The sequence below is a fragment of the Onychomys torridus genome, chromosome 8 (genome assembly GCF_903995425.1).
Source record: "Onychomys torridus chromosome 8, mOncTor1.1, whole genome shotgun sequence".
NCBI classification, from domain to species: Eukaryota; Metazoa; Chordata; class Mammalia; order Rodentia; family Cricetidae; genus Onychomys; species Onychomys torridus.
Genome location: NC_050450.1, coordinates 43,765,593 through 43,777,794, shown reverse-complemented (window position 1 = coordinate 43,777,794; position 12,202 = coordinate 43,765,593).

Here is a 12,202-nt window from a genome sequence, read left to right as displayed (position 1 = left end):
TACGAGCTGAGGTGACTGAAGAGTGACATAGGCACCAGAGGAGGAAGGTGAGGTTATAATGGAACACCACAGGGTTCAGAGAACTGGCTTTCAGATAAATTCTTTCATCCATGATGACTACGGCACCTGGCATAGCTGGGTGAATGTCTGTGCTGATTGGTGTTAACTGTCAACTTGGCACAACCTAGAGTCACCTGGGAAGAGAGTCTGAATACGGAGCTGTTTACATCAGGTTGACCTGTGGGTGTGTCTGTGGAATACTGTCTTGACTGTTAATTGACATAGGTGGCCTCAGCTCTGTGTTGCACAATCAACCATTTCACAAGCTGGCCCCTGAACTGGGTAAGAGTGAAGAAAGCTGACTGAGTATAAAACTAAGCAAGTGAGCAAGAGTCAGGGTGTTTCTTCTCCATCTGCAGACTGTGTACAATGATGCTTCAAGTTCCTGCCTTGATGTCCCCAAAGTAATGGACAACAACCCAAAATTGACATGGAAAATTCTTCCCTCTGTGGCTTTTTTTCAGGCTATTTGGGGGGGGGGGGTTGCTGTTGTTGTTGTTGTTGTTGTTGTTGTTTTTGCCAGAGCTGAGGATCGAACCCAGGGCCTTGTGCTTGCTAGGCAAGCGCTCTACCACTGAGCTAAATCCCCAACCCCTTTTGTCAGGCTATTTTATCACAGCAACAGACATAAAACTAGAACAATGGCCAAGAAGGGAAGGAAGGCACCAGAGTGGACAGTGAGCAGCTATGGAAGCTTAAGGTCTCAGGGATTTGGAAAGATGAGGCAGAGCGAATAAAGATAGAGATGTTATAGATATAGAGAGAGATGGAAAGAGGGGGGAGGAAGACTGGAAAAGAGCCATGGTTGGACTTCACTCGTCTGAGACAGGCAGCCCCTGGTTTGCTGTGTGCCTCACTGTTGGGACTGTAAGCAGAATCCAGGAGTCCACACTCCCAAGCTCGTATCACTGAAAGTAGTTACAGAAACTGTGTAATGAGGAAAGCTTTCTAAATATTTATTCTTATTATTTTTGATTATGTACACAAGAGGGACAGGTTGTGCATGTGAGTGCAGTTGTGGGAGAGGGGACTTGGAGATACATATAAGCAAGAGACATGAAACCCACTACTTTAAACGCTAATTGAAAATGAGAACAATGCCTAACAATGTCTCCTTGATGACATCATTAGACAGAAGAAACATGTACAGAAGAAAGTTCCTGAGCAAATTTTACTGCACTCTCATTAAATCCCAAAATGGTAGGCCAGAGCATGGTTCTGGGTGCGACTCTGCTCTCAAGCCCAGAGTATGCTGGAAGCAGGAACTCTCTCTTCTTGATGTTTTCTAAATGACCAAAGGACAAGAATGGATTTTCTAGCCCCCGGCACATGTTTTGTTGATGCACTAATAACCCAGCTTGCTGGAAATTCAGGTCAGGGATTTGGGGAAAAACTGAAGAAACTGTATCCGGCCCTTTGGGAGACCAATGTTTGACTCTAAGCTTTTAAAACACTGTCTAAAATCCAGAGAAAACTGCCTTTAATGAACGCCAGCACCCAGGACCCCAGAAGAGACTAGAGAGATGGGACTGTAATTTTCATCTAATACTGTTGGCTTTGGGAAGCAGGCAGAGGCCTCAATGATTCGAATCTCTAGTCTCAAAGTTATCTGTTAACTGTTCTATAGGCTTTGGAGCCTCAAGGGGACCTGCTGTGACCTCCAGCCTGAAGCCCATGATGCTGCTAGGAAGGACTGACCAAGGCAGTCCCAAAGAAATGCAGGACAGATTGTCTTAATTAGAGTTACTATTGCTGTGATGAAACACCATGACCAATGGTTTGTTCAGCTTACACTTCCACATCACAATTTACCATCAAAGGAAGTCAGAACAGGAACTCAAGCAGAGGAGGGACCTGAAGGCAGGAGCTGATGCAGAAGCCATGGAGGAGAGCTGCTTCCTGACTTGCTCCTCATGTCTTTCTCAGACTGCTTTCTTATAGAACTCAGGACCACCATCTCAGGGATGGCACCACCCACCAGGGAGGGGCTGGGCCCTCCTCCCATCAATCACTAATTAAGAAAATGTTCTACAGGCTCAGCTTCAGCCCTAACTTAGGGAGGCATTTTCAAAATTGAGGCACTCTCCTCTCTGATGGCTCTAGCTTGTGTCAAGTTGATATGAAACTATCCAGCACACAGACCAAGGACTGCCTAGTATGTGAAGGTGGAGTAGGGGCATTGCTAATATTCCCACACTTCTTTGTGGCTGTTCTAAGTGTTTTAAACTTCACAGTTTAATGAGATGGGTGTTACTGTCACCACCATCTTATACATTGGACAACCAAGGTACAGAGGTGGTAATTAACTTTGCCAAGGTCACCATTAGCAATAAGGAACACCCAAATTTGACTTCAAAAGCCCACATACATACTTTGCCCCTACTGCCTTAGGCATAGCAAATGAGTGGGGACTTACCTCTCAAGTTCAAGCTTTGATTCCAAGATCAGCAAAAGCCAGCTACACTGAAAGGCTCCTACATGCTGTTTGTGAGTGGGAAGGGAGCCTGGAAACATGGTCTATCCTAAGAGTCTAGAACCAGCTTTGATGTTTCCTCCCAGTCCCCAAATTGTGACTTGATGACTCCATATCTGCTTTCATATCATCAATGACACATGCCTCAGTTTCTCCAGAAGACACCACCTTCACCTTTCAGCAGCTCTGGCCATGTGGATTCTTATACTGAAGGATGTCTTCCTATTATCCTCATTTCTGCTTAATTGACATCCAAACATCAGCAACCCCTCCACTGAGCTCTTTCTCTCCACTGAGATACCAGAAACAGAAAAAGCACGAAGAGACCTGTGGAAGGGGAAGCAGGGGAAGGCTTCCTCAAGGCCATTCAGAACACCCTATGCCTCTAATCAGGCTATATAGTCCTAAGTTAGGCAAAAGTCTACACCCATAGTCAATCAAACATCAACCGGCCTTTATGGAACGTTATGAATTGGGACTCTTGACAATGTAATGGAAAGAAAAATCCAACTAAAATTGGCTTGAGCACATGATAAATTACTTGGTTCATTTAACTGAAAAGGCTAGAGGAGATGATGGTTTGAAGCTGGCTAGAAACAGGCACTCACAGCACACTGTGAGGAATGTGAGGAAGCTCAAAGTATTGGCTTCTTTTTTATTTTGTTTTGGTTGTGGAGCAGGGTATATTGAGTTTTCCTATGTATATATTCTAAGTTACAAGTTAAGGAACTGGGCACAGTAGCACTTGCCTACAATCTCAGCACCCAAGAGCTGAGGCTGGAAGATAATGAGCTTGGAGCCTGTCTATTGTCAAAAAAAGAAATAATTAAGAGAAAGAAAAACATTTTAAAGTGAGCCTCTTTGCAGTGAAAGATTCACAATTAAAATAGTGAGTGGACCGGCATCTTATGTTTATCCTGACCAAGCACCTGCTAGAAACTAGAATGTGTTGATTGACAGCCCTGTGTACTCCTGCCCTGGAATCTCTGGATGACCTTTTATAGGATGATTATTTTGTATTATAAACTTGGTTTGATTAAGAAACGCCTAAGGTATTAGTGAGGTACACCTTGTGTGCCTGTGAGGACATTTCCAGAGAGGCTTAAATCAGGAAACAGACCCCCACCCAGAATAAGGATGGCACTGTCCCACAGGCTAGAGTCCAAAACTGAACTGAAAAGAGGAAGAGGAAACAAGGGACGAGTGCCACAATCCCCTCCCTCTCTGCTCCCTGATGCATCCACATGTGAGTGAGCAGGCTCACAAGCTTGTCACCACAGCTGTGGTATCCACCTATAGACAAGCAGTTTCTGCCATGATGGACCACACCCTCAAACTCTGATCCAAACCAAGTCCTCCCTCCCTTAAGTGACTCCTTGTCAGGCATTCAGTCATAGCACTGTGACAATTATACCACACTAGACATAGTGTCAGTGGGTGAGAGAGATGTACTGCTCAGGGAGAATCCCAGTGAAAGTACCAGAAGAGTTATATGCATTCTGGGAAGCAAAAAAGAGCAGATATCTCTCCTCAAATCTCTTCCCACAAAACTGTAATTAGGCCACAGTGAAAACCATGAGAAAGCCACATTTTTGTTAACACGGAAAGCATTCTTCTGAGCAGGTCTTACTGTTTAGCCCAGGCTAGCCTCAAATTCACAGCCTTCCTAATCCAGCCTCCTAAGTGCTGATATTACAGTCACAAACCAATACATCTTAAATGAAGCCATCCTCACACTGAGAAAAGAGGCCCCATGAAAATGTCAGAGAGAAAGCGTAATTGGCTGTAACAAATAATTCACAATGTATGATACAGATCATAAGTCTAAAACCTGACAGTAGAGGTTATAGGTGGAGTTAAACCTTCAGGTCCACCATTTTCCTGCTATAACTGAAGGAAACAGGTCTCTCTGCACCTTCAACATGATTGCTCTGTAAACAGGAGGCAATAGGGCTCTGTACTATGTGGTCATTATGAACAGATCCATGAAACACAGCTCAACATAGAAAGTAAATCTTGTGAAGTTCCATTCATCCACTTAATGCTTGGTATGTTTATGATCTACAATGCCCATGGTGTGGTGTTGTTTCATCAACTTCATAACCTAGATCCTACTGAGAAAGGAGCTTCAGTTAGGGATTGTCTACATTAAGGTCAGCCTCTGAGAATGTCTGTGCAAAACTGTCTTAAGTTAATTACTGTGGAGAGACCCATCTAAACTGTGGGCAGGACTACTCACTAAGCAGAGGATCCTGGGCTGTGTACAATGGAGGGAGGGGGCAAGTGGAACACTAGTGCGCACACATTCATTCATTGCCCTCTACTCTTGGCTGTGGACTTACCATGACTGAGTCTCTCAAGATCCTGTTGCTGTGATTTGCCCTCTGTGACTGAATGAGCCAAATGAACCTTCCTCACTTAAGTTGCTTTTGTTGGAGCATTTTATCACAGCAGAGGGAAATAAATGAACCGTGAGTTTGGGGAGATAAAATGCCTTTTATTGTGCTTTTTTATAGTCTAAAATACAAAATGAAGTCTTAAGTTCACAAAAAGTTAAGTAAGGGTGATCCCTGTGGAGAAAAAAAAGACAACAAATGGTGACAGCTGAGAACAGACCGTTTGTGAAGAGTGGTCAGAGGAGAGGTCATGTTTTCTCTGAGATCTGCATGCCGAAAAGAACCAACCAGGTAAAAATCTGGACTCAAACAAGAGTAACCAAAGATCTGTAGCTTGGCAGAGAGTGACAGAGGTATGGTGCCAATCATGTGGGTCTGTATGATCAGCTGTACTTCATTCTGTGTGCACAAGGGATACAGTGAGAAATACTAAAATTGAATGATTTTTTTGTTGTTGGTTTTTGGTTTTTGGTTTTCTTTTGGTTTTTTTGAGGCAGGGTTTCTCTGTGTAGCTTTGCACCTTTCCTGGAACTCGCTTTGGAGACCAGGCTGGTCTCGAACTCACAGAGATCCACCTGGCTCTGCCTCCCAAGTGCTGGGATTAAAGGCGTGCGCCACCACCGCCTGGCTTAAAATTGAATGTTTAAATGTTACTCTTGTGACTAGGAGATAGCTCGATGAGCAAAAGCTCTTGCTTCAAAAGCATGAGCTCCTGAATTTGAAGGCCCAGAACCTGTATAAAGCACAGTAGCTTGCATCTGCAATTCTAGTGCTCCTATGATGAGATGGGATGCAGTGTGAATAGGAATAGAAGAATCCCGGAACGTTTGTAAGATAGTTATACTGGCATAAGCAATAGAAAATCAACAAAAAGACCCTACCTCAAAAAAGGTTAAAGGTAAAGAGTGATACTTAACATGACCCCTTGACCTCCACACATGCACAGTGGTGCGAACACACCCACATTCACACACATGAATGCACACACACAAAAAGGAGGAGAGAGAAGAGGAGGGAAATACTCTCAGTACTGTTTGAAGAACAGACTATGGATTGAGTATGGAAGTAGAAGTGAGGGGCTGGAGAGACGGGTCAGTGACTAAGAGCACTGCTGCTCTTGCCAAGGACTTAGATTCAATTTTCCAGAACCCATGTTAGGAGGCTCACAACTCCCTGTAACTCCAGCTCCAGAGGATCTAACACCCCTTCTGGCCTCCACAGCATTCATACATACAGGACACACATAGACACATAAATAGAAATAAAAGTAAATCTAGATGGAAGAGGAGGGAGGGAAGGAGGAAAGGAGATGGGGGGAGGGAGGAAGGGAGGGAAGAGAGGAAATGTTGGGGGAGGAAGGAAGAGAAAAGGAATGGAGGGAGGGAAGAGGATGAGAGAGAGGAAAGGAAAGAGGGAGGAACAGACCAAGTGACGATGTTAGAGCTGAAAGCTGTAATAACTGAAATGAACTTGACAGAAAGTGTAGATCACATTAAACACACCAGAACATGGCACTGAAAAAAAAAAAAAAGAAGAAGAAGAAGCAGTGATGCTGACTGATAAGGCAGAATGATAGAAAGAGAAAATAGAACATGCAAAGTAACAAGGTCTAACACATACAATCGACTCCCAGATGGTGAGGCCACAGAGGAGGAAAAGAGGAGAAGAGCCATTGAGGAAACACACCAAGACCCATGTCCACAAAGGTAGGTGAGTCCCTCGTAGGATATTTATAAAGCACACCCAACCTGGCAACCTCACATCAAATTGACTATAGGTCAAAAACAGAAGAACTTTAAAAACAACCAGGAAAACTAAAGATTAATAACATCTAAAGATCAGATAAAACCCACTGTAAATTTTTTTCAAGATAAGGTGTTATCCAGGAAAGAATGGAGCTACATCTTCAAACAGTACACACATGAGCTTAGCCCAAAGGACCAAGAAGATATTAAACTGGATACTTGGAAAAAAACTGAAGAGGGTTGGATATGTAGCTGGGTTGGTGGAGGGCTTGTTCACATGCCAGAAGCCCTGGTTCCATCAGAGGACCACATACACCAGATGGTGGTGCACACCCGTCATCCCAGCAACTTAAGAGCTGGAAGCAAGAGGATCAGGAGTGTGAGGTCATACTTGGTTACATACTGTTCTCAAAAAAAGAAAAAGAAAGAAGCTTTTACAAAGCCATATGGGTGATGTTGTGGTCACCCCCAAAAAAATTAAAAAATAAATAAATAAATAGATAGATAGATGGATAGATAGATAGATAGACAGATAGATAGATAGATAGATAGATATCTCTGAAGACAAAAATAGAGCACCATATAAACCAGCAAATATCTTAACCACATAACTAGTAGGAGAGAGAACAATGAGACTGAATATGAGCAAACTACACCGATTAACTACTAACATTATCTGACAAGAGGCTGTGGAGTTGGCACAATTGGTAAAGTGACTGCTTCTAAACCATGAGGACTTGAGTTCAGATCCCCAGAATCCACATCAAAACTGAGTGCTGTGGCTCAGGTCTATAACCACAGTGCTGGGACAGTGTTGAGTCCCTGGATTTCATTGACTGGCCAGCCTAGCCAATCAGTGAGCTCCAGTAGATTCAGTGAGAAACTTAGTCTCCAAAGCTTTTGAAATATAACTTACCATAACTTTGAGGATACAAAGCCTAGGGGAAATTCAACGTCTTAAATATTTAACAACTAAATAGAAAAAAAAAAAAAAGCTCGAAAGTCAGATATGCAACTATTCATCCAAGAAGCCAGAAGAGAAATAATTACATTTAACCCCCACAAAATGAACAAGATGACAGCCCCCAAAACATAACAGAAAACAAATTTATAAAATGGGAAAAATTAAGGTTTGTTTGAAGTGACTAATAAAATAGCTGCTCTCATAGACCTATCTAGAAAAAGAGAGGGAGAGTACATGGTGTCAGGATGACAAAGAAGGAGGTCACAAGACTACACACTAACAAAATCAGGGGGTCATCAAATCTTATGCAAATAAATTTAAACATTATAAATGAAATGGATGGATGCCTAGAAATACACTTCTTATTAAGAAAGTTATTCAAAAAGATGAACTTGGAATGATCCCTTATCTGCTTTTCAAAAGTTAGTAAAAGTGCAAGTCTGAAAGTAAAAGCCTTCCAGAGAGAAACCTGCACATCCAAAGAATTTCACCAGTGGACACTTGTAAACATTTGAAGAAAAAAAAATATGACACCAAACTTTTTCTCTAACGTGTGTATGAGTGTGTGCCATATGCATGGGAATGCTGTAAGGACAAGAAAGGGTGTCAGGACCCCCCCAGAGCAGGAATTACAGCTGATTATGAGCTGCCGGATGTGGGTGCTGAGAACTGAACATGGGTCCTCTGAGAGAGCAGCAACCCTTTTAATCACCAAGACATCTGTCCAGCCACATAACACCCATCTTGCATGGATGATAGAACAGAAAGAAAGACTGGAAGTGTAACTCAGTGATAGAACACTTGCCTAACATGCCTTGAGTACGAAGTTTGAAACCCTAGCACAAAAAAAAATAAAGATGCTTTAGGGTGAAAGGGTTGCCCAGTGGTAAGAGCGCTTGGCGCATAAGTATGAAGGCCTAAGTTTGGACCTCAGTGCCCACGTAAAAAGATGGGCATGACTGTATATGTGCCTGTATCCCCAGTGCTGGGGCCCAGGCCAGAGATGGAAGGATTGATGGGACTTGCCCGCCACCAACATAGCTCTAGTTTCAGTAAGAAACCCTGTCTCTAGAGAATGAAGCAGAGATTAACAAAGTAGTATGCCTGATGTCCTCCACCAGCCTCCGTGTTCCCAAGCACACTTGCCTGCATACATATACAACTTCCACACACAGAAAGAAAAAGAAAAGCATTCGCTGCCACAAAACAGCAATTTTGTATGAAAACTTGAGAAAAGTATGTCAAAGAAGGAAAGTTACAGGCCAGGCCCTCTTGTGTGCAAAGATGTTTCCATGTAAATGAAAGAAAAGCAATAGAAACGGGGCTAGTATGTATGTACAAAGGACAATGAGGGGTTAGATTTGAGACAGACTGGAGGGTTATAGCGGTGTTCTATAGAGTGATATGGCAATTCCTGTCATAAATAATTCTTCAAAATGTACATACATATTATGTATTTCAATCTTACTAAATTGTGTGCAGTGTATGTACATGTTCATATTGGGTATGTGCACATGTGTGTGCATGCATGAGGAGACCACAAGCCAACATCAGATGACGCCCTCAATCACCCTCCACCTTATTGTTTGAGACAGGGTCTCTCACTGAACCTGATGGAGCTCACTGATTGGCTAGACTGGGTGGCCAATGACCTCTGGGCATCTATTTTGTCTCCTCCACTCCTACCTCCTAGCACTAGAGTTTTAGAGCTGAACCACAGTACTCAGCCTTCGTGTGGGTGCCAGGGATCTGAACCCAGGACCTCATGCTTATACAGCAGGTACTTACCTATTGTGCCATCTCCTCAGCCCCTTACCAATAATTGGAATACAAAATAAAGGATGTATTTTGTTCATATTTACTTCATTGCCTTCTCCTCCCTCCTTCCATCTTTCACTGATTACCTTCCTCCCATTAAATATTCCCTCTGTGTATTCAATTTTAAGTAGTGGCTTGTTTATAGTTGGCTTGTTTATGATGTCATATGCTGACTATGTAGCCAAGGCTGACCTGTAACTTGCCATGTGGTTGTCACAGTTAATCTTCATTGTCCATTAGATTGGGTTAAGAAATGCATTCAGCCAGATGGTAGTGGTGCACACCAGAACTTGGGAGGCAGAGGCAAGTGGATCCCTGTGAGTTTGAAGGTAGCCTGGTTTATAGTATGAGTTCTAGAACAACCAGGGCTACACAGAGAAATTCTGTCTCAAGAAAAAAAACAAATTTAAAAAAAAATGCATCCAAAGCCATGCATGATGGTTCACACCTGCATACCTAGGAATCAGTAGGCATAGGCAAGCGATTACTGTGAGTTTGAGCCCAATCTGGTATAAATAGCAAGTTCCAGGCTTGCCTACATAAGGAGACCCTGTCTCAAAAAAAAAAAAAACAAAAACCTCACACACCAAGAAATCCCTATGACATTGATGAGATGCATGTTGGGTGTGCCTGTGGGTACATTTCTGGAGAGGATTAGCTGAAGAAAAGAGACCTACCCTGAATGTAGGCAGCACCATCCATAGACTGATTAGGAATTAAAAGACAAAGAAGAGAGTACCAGCCAAGTAGCAGCATCCTCCCTTTCTCTGCTTCCTGACCTACTGAGATGTGAACAAGCAGCCAGCCTCACAGTTCTGCAGCCATGGAGCAGCCTGTAGCTACACCTTCTCCACCATGATGGACCACATCCCTTCTTAAACTGTGAGTCTGAACAAGTCCTTCCTCCCTGAAGTCACTTCTTTTCAGGTACTTAGACAAACAACAAGAGAAGTAACTAATACAGTAGCCCAGGCTAGCCTTGAACTAAGCCTGTGTCAGCCTGTGCTGGGGTTGTGGTCAAGTATTACCACACCTGGCCTTCAAGTCATTTTAAAATATGAACTTCAGGGTTGGGGATTTAGCTCAGTGATAGAGCGCTTGCCTTGCAAGCACAAGGCCCTGGGTTTGATCCTCAGCTAAAAAAAAAAAAAAAAAAAAAAAAAAAAAAAAAGACCTGCAAGTGTCTCTCTCTTTTTTGTTTGTTTGTTTGTTTGTTTGTTTTTCGAGACAGGGTTTCTCTGTGTAGCTTTGCACCTTTCCTGGAACTCACTTGGTAGACCAGGCTGGCCTGGAACTCACAGAGATCTGCCTGGCTCTACCTCCCGAGTGCTGGGATTAAAGGTGTGTGTGCCACCACCGCCCAGCGCAATGTCTCTTTTTGAGCCCTCCTCTTTTCAAGTGGATGAACACTCTTTTGCTACCATTTCACACAGTTCCTGGCACGTACCAAAAAAACCTATTAAACACCAGCTAAAGAGGGGAAAGAACCTCAGTACAGCATCCCACCCAGCTGAAGCTCAGGACATGCATGATTATTTTTTTTTAAACAAATGAATGAACTCAAGTAAAAGAACAGACTCGGGAAGAAGGGGAAAAAAACTGTATCCTCTGCCAAGACTCCGTAATACGCCAAGTCCTTGCGGAAGCTCTAAGAGATAAGAGGCTAAGCAAGAAGAACTGACTGAATAAAGATGAAAGAAGAGTTAGAGCCAGGCTGAGAAGAAAGGAGAGGGGCAGCTGAAGGGAAGCATGGAAATGAGGTCTCGGAAGATAATGCAGGGTCTCATGTGGATGTCAAGCTGCTGGGGCAGGAAGCCGGGGTCTGATCTGCATTGATAGCAGGTATTCATTTCCTCTGTGTGAGCCTCCTTCTCTCCTTTCACTCAAGGCTTTGGAATGCAGGGCTCAGATACATCCCTGCAGACTCCAGTTCTGAGATCTAGACTAGTCAGTCATGCTGCTCGCCTGAGCCCTGAGCACCTAATCAGTGCCCTGGGTAGAAAGGTCTCTTTAGTACTGTAAGCAGCTGTTCCTTGAGATAGAGATCTGAGGCCACTGAGAGTTTCTCTGGAGTTCTGGGTCCCTTCTTTTTTTTAAGCCCTTCTTTTTTTTCATAGCCCTGGCTGGCATGAAACTCATGTGTAGACTAGGCTGACCTTGAACTCATAGAGATCCACCTACCTCTACTTCCCGAGTGTTGGGATTAAAGTCATCCATCACCATGCCTGTTTCTTTTTGTGTGTATATAATTATCTATATATGTGTACCTGCTTGTCTGTATGCACCCCAGTTCATACAGGAGGTGCCCTCAGAGGCCAGAAGAGGGCAACACATCCTCTGGAGCTAGAGTTATACTTCTGAGCCACTGGACATGGGAGCTAGGAACTGAACTCAGGTCAACTATAAGAGCAGCAAGCACTCTTAACCTCTGGGTCACCTTTCTAGGCCCAGTTTGTTTCATTTTTAACTAACAGAGTACAGCTGATGCCTGTAAGAGCAGTGTGGGACAGCCAGGCACCACCACCACTCCACCCACCCCCATGCTGTTAATACCAGGTGTTACATGATGATAAATCTCATGTGATTAACACTCTTGTTTCCTTCCCTCTCTTTAAAAGCCCTCTGCCTGCCTGAAACTTTTTATTTTTCTTTTATTTATTTATTCACTCTTCCTTTAAAGAAATATTTACTGAGCACCTATTATGGTGTGTATGTGTGTGTGTGTGTGTGTGTGTGTGTGTGTGTG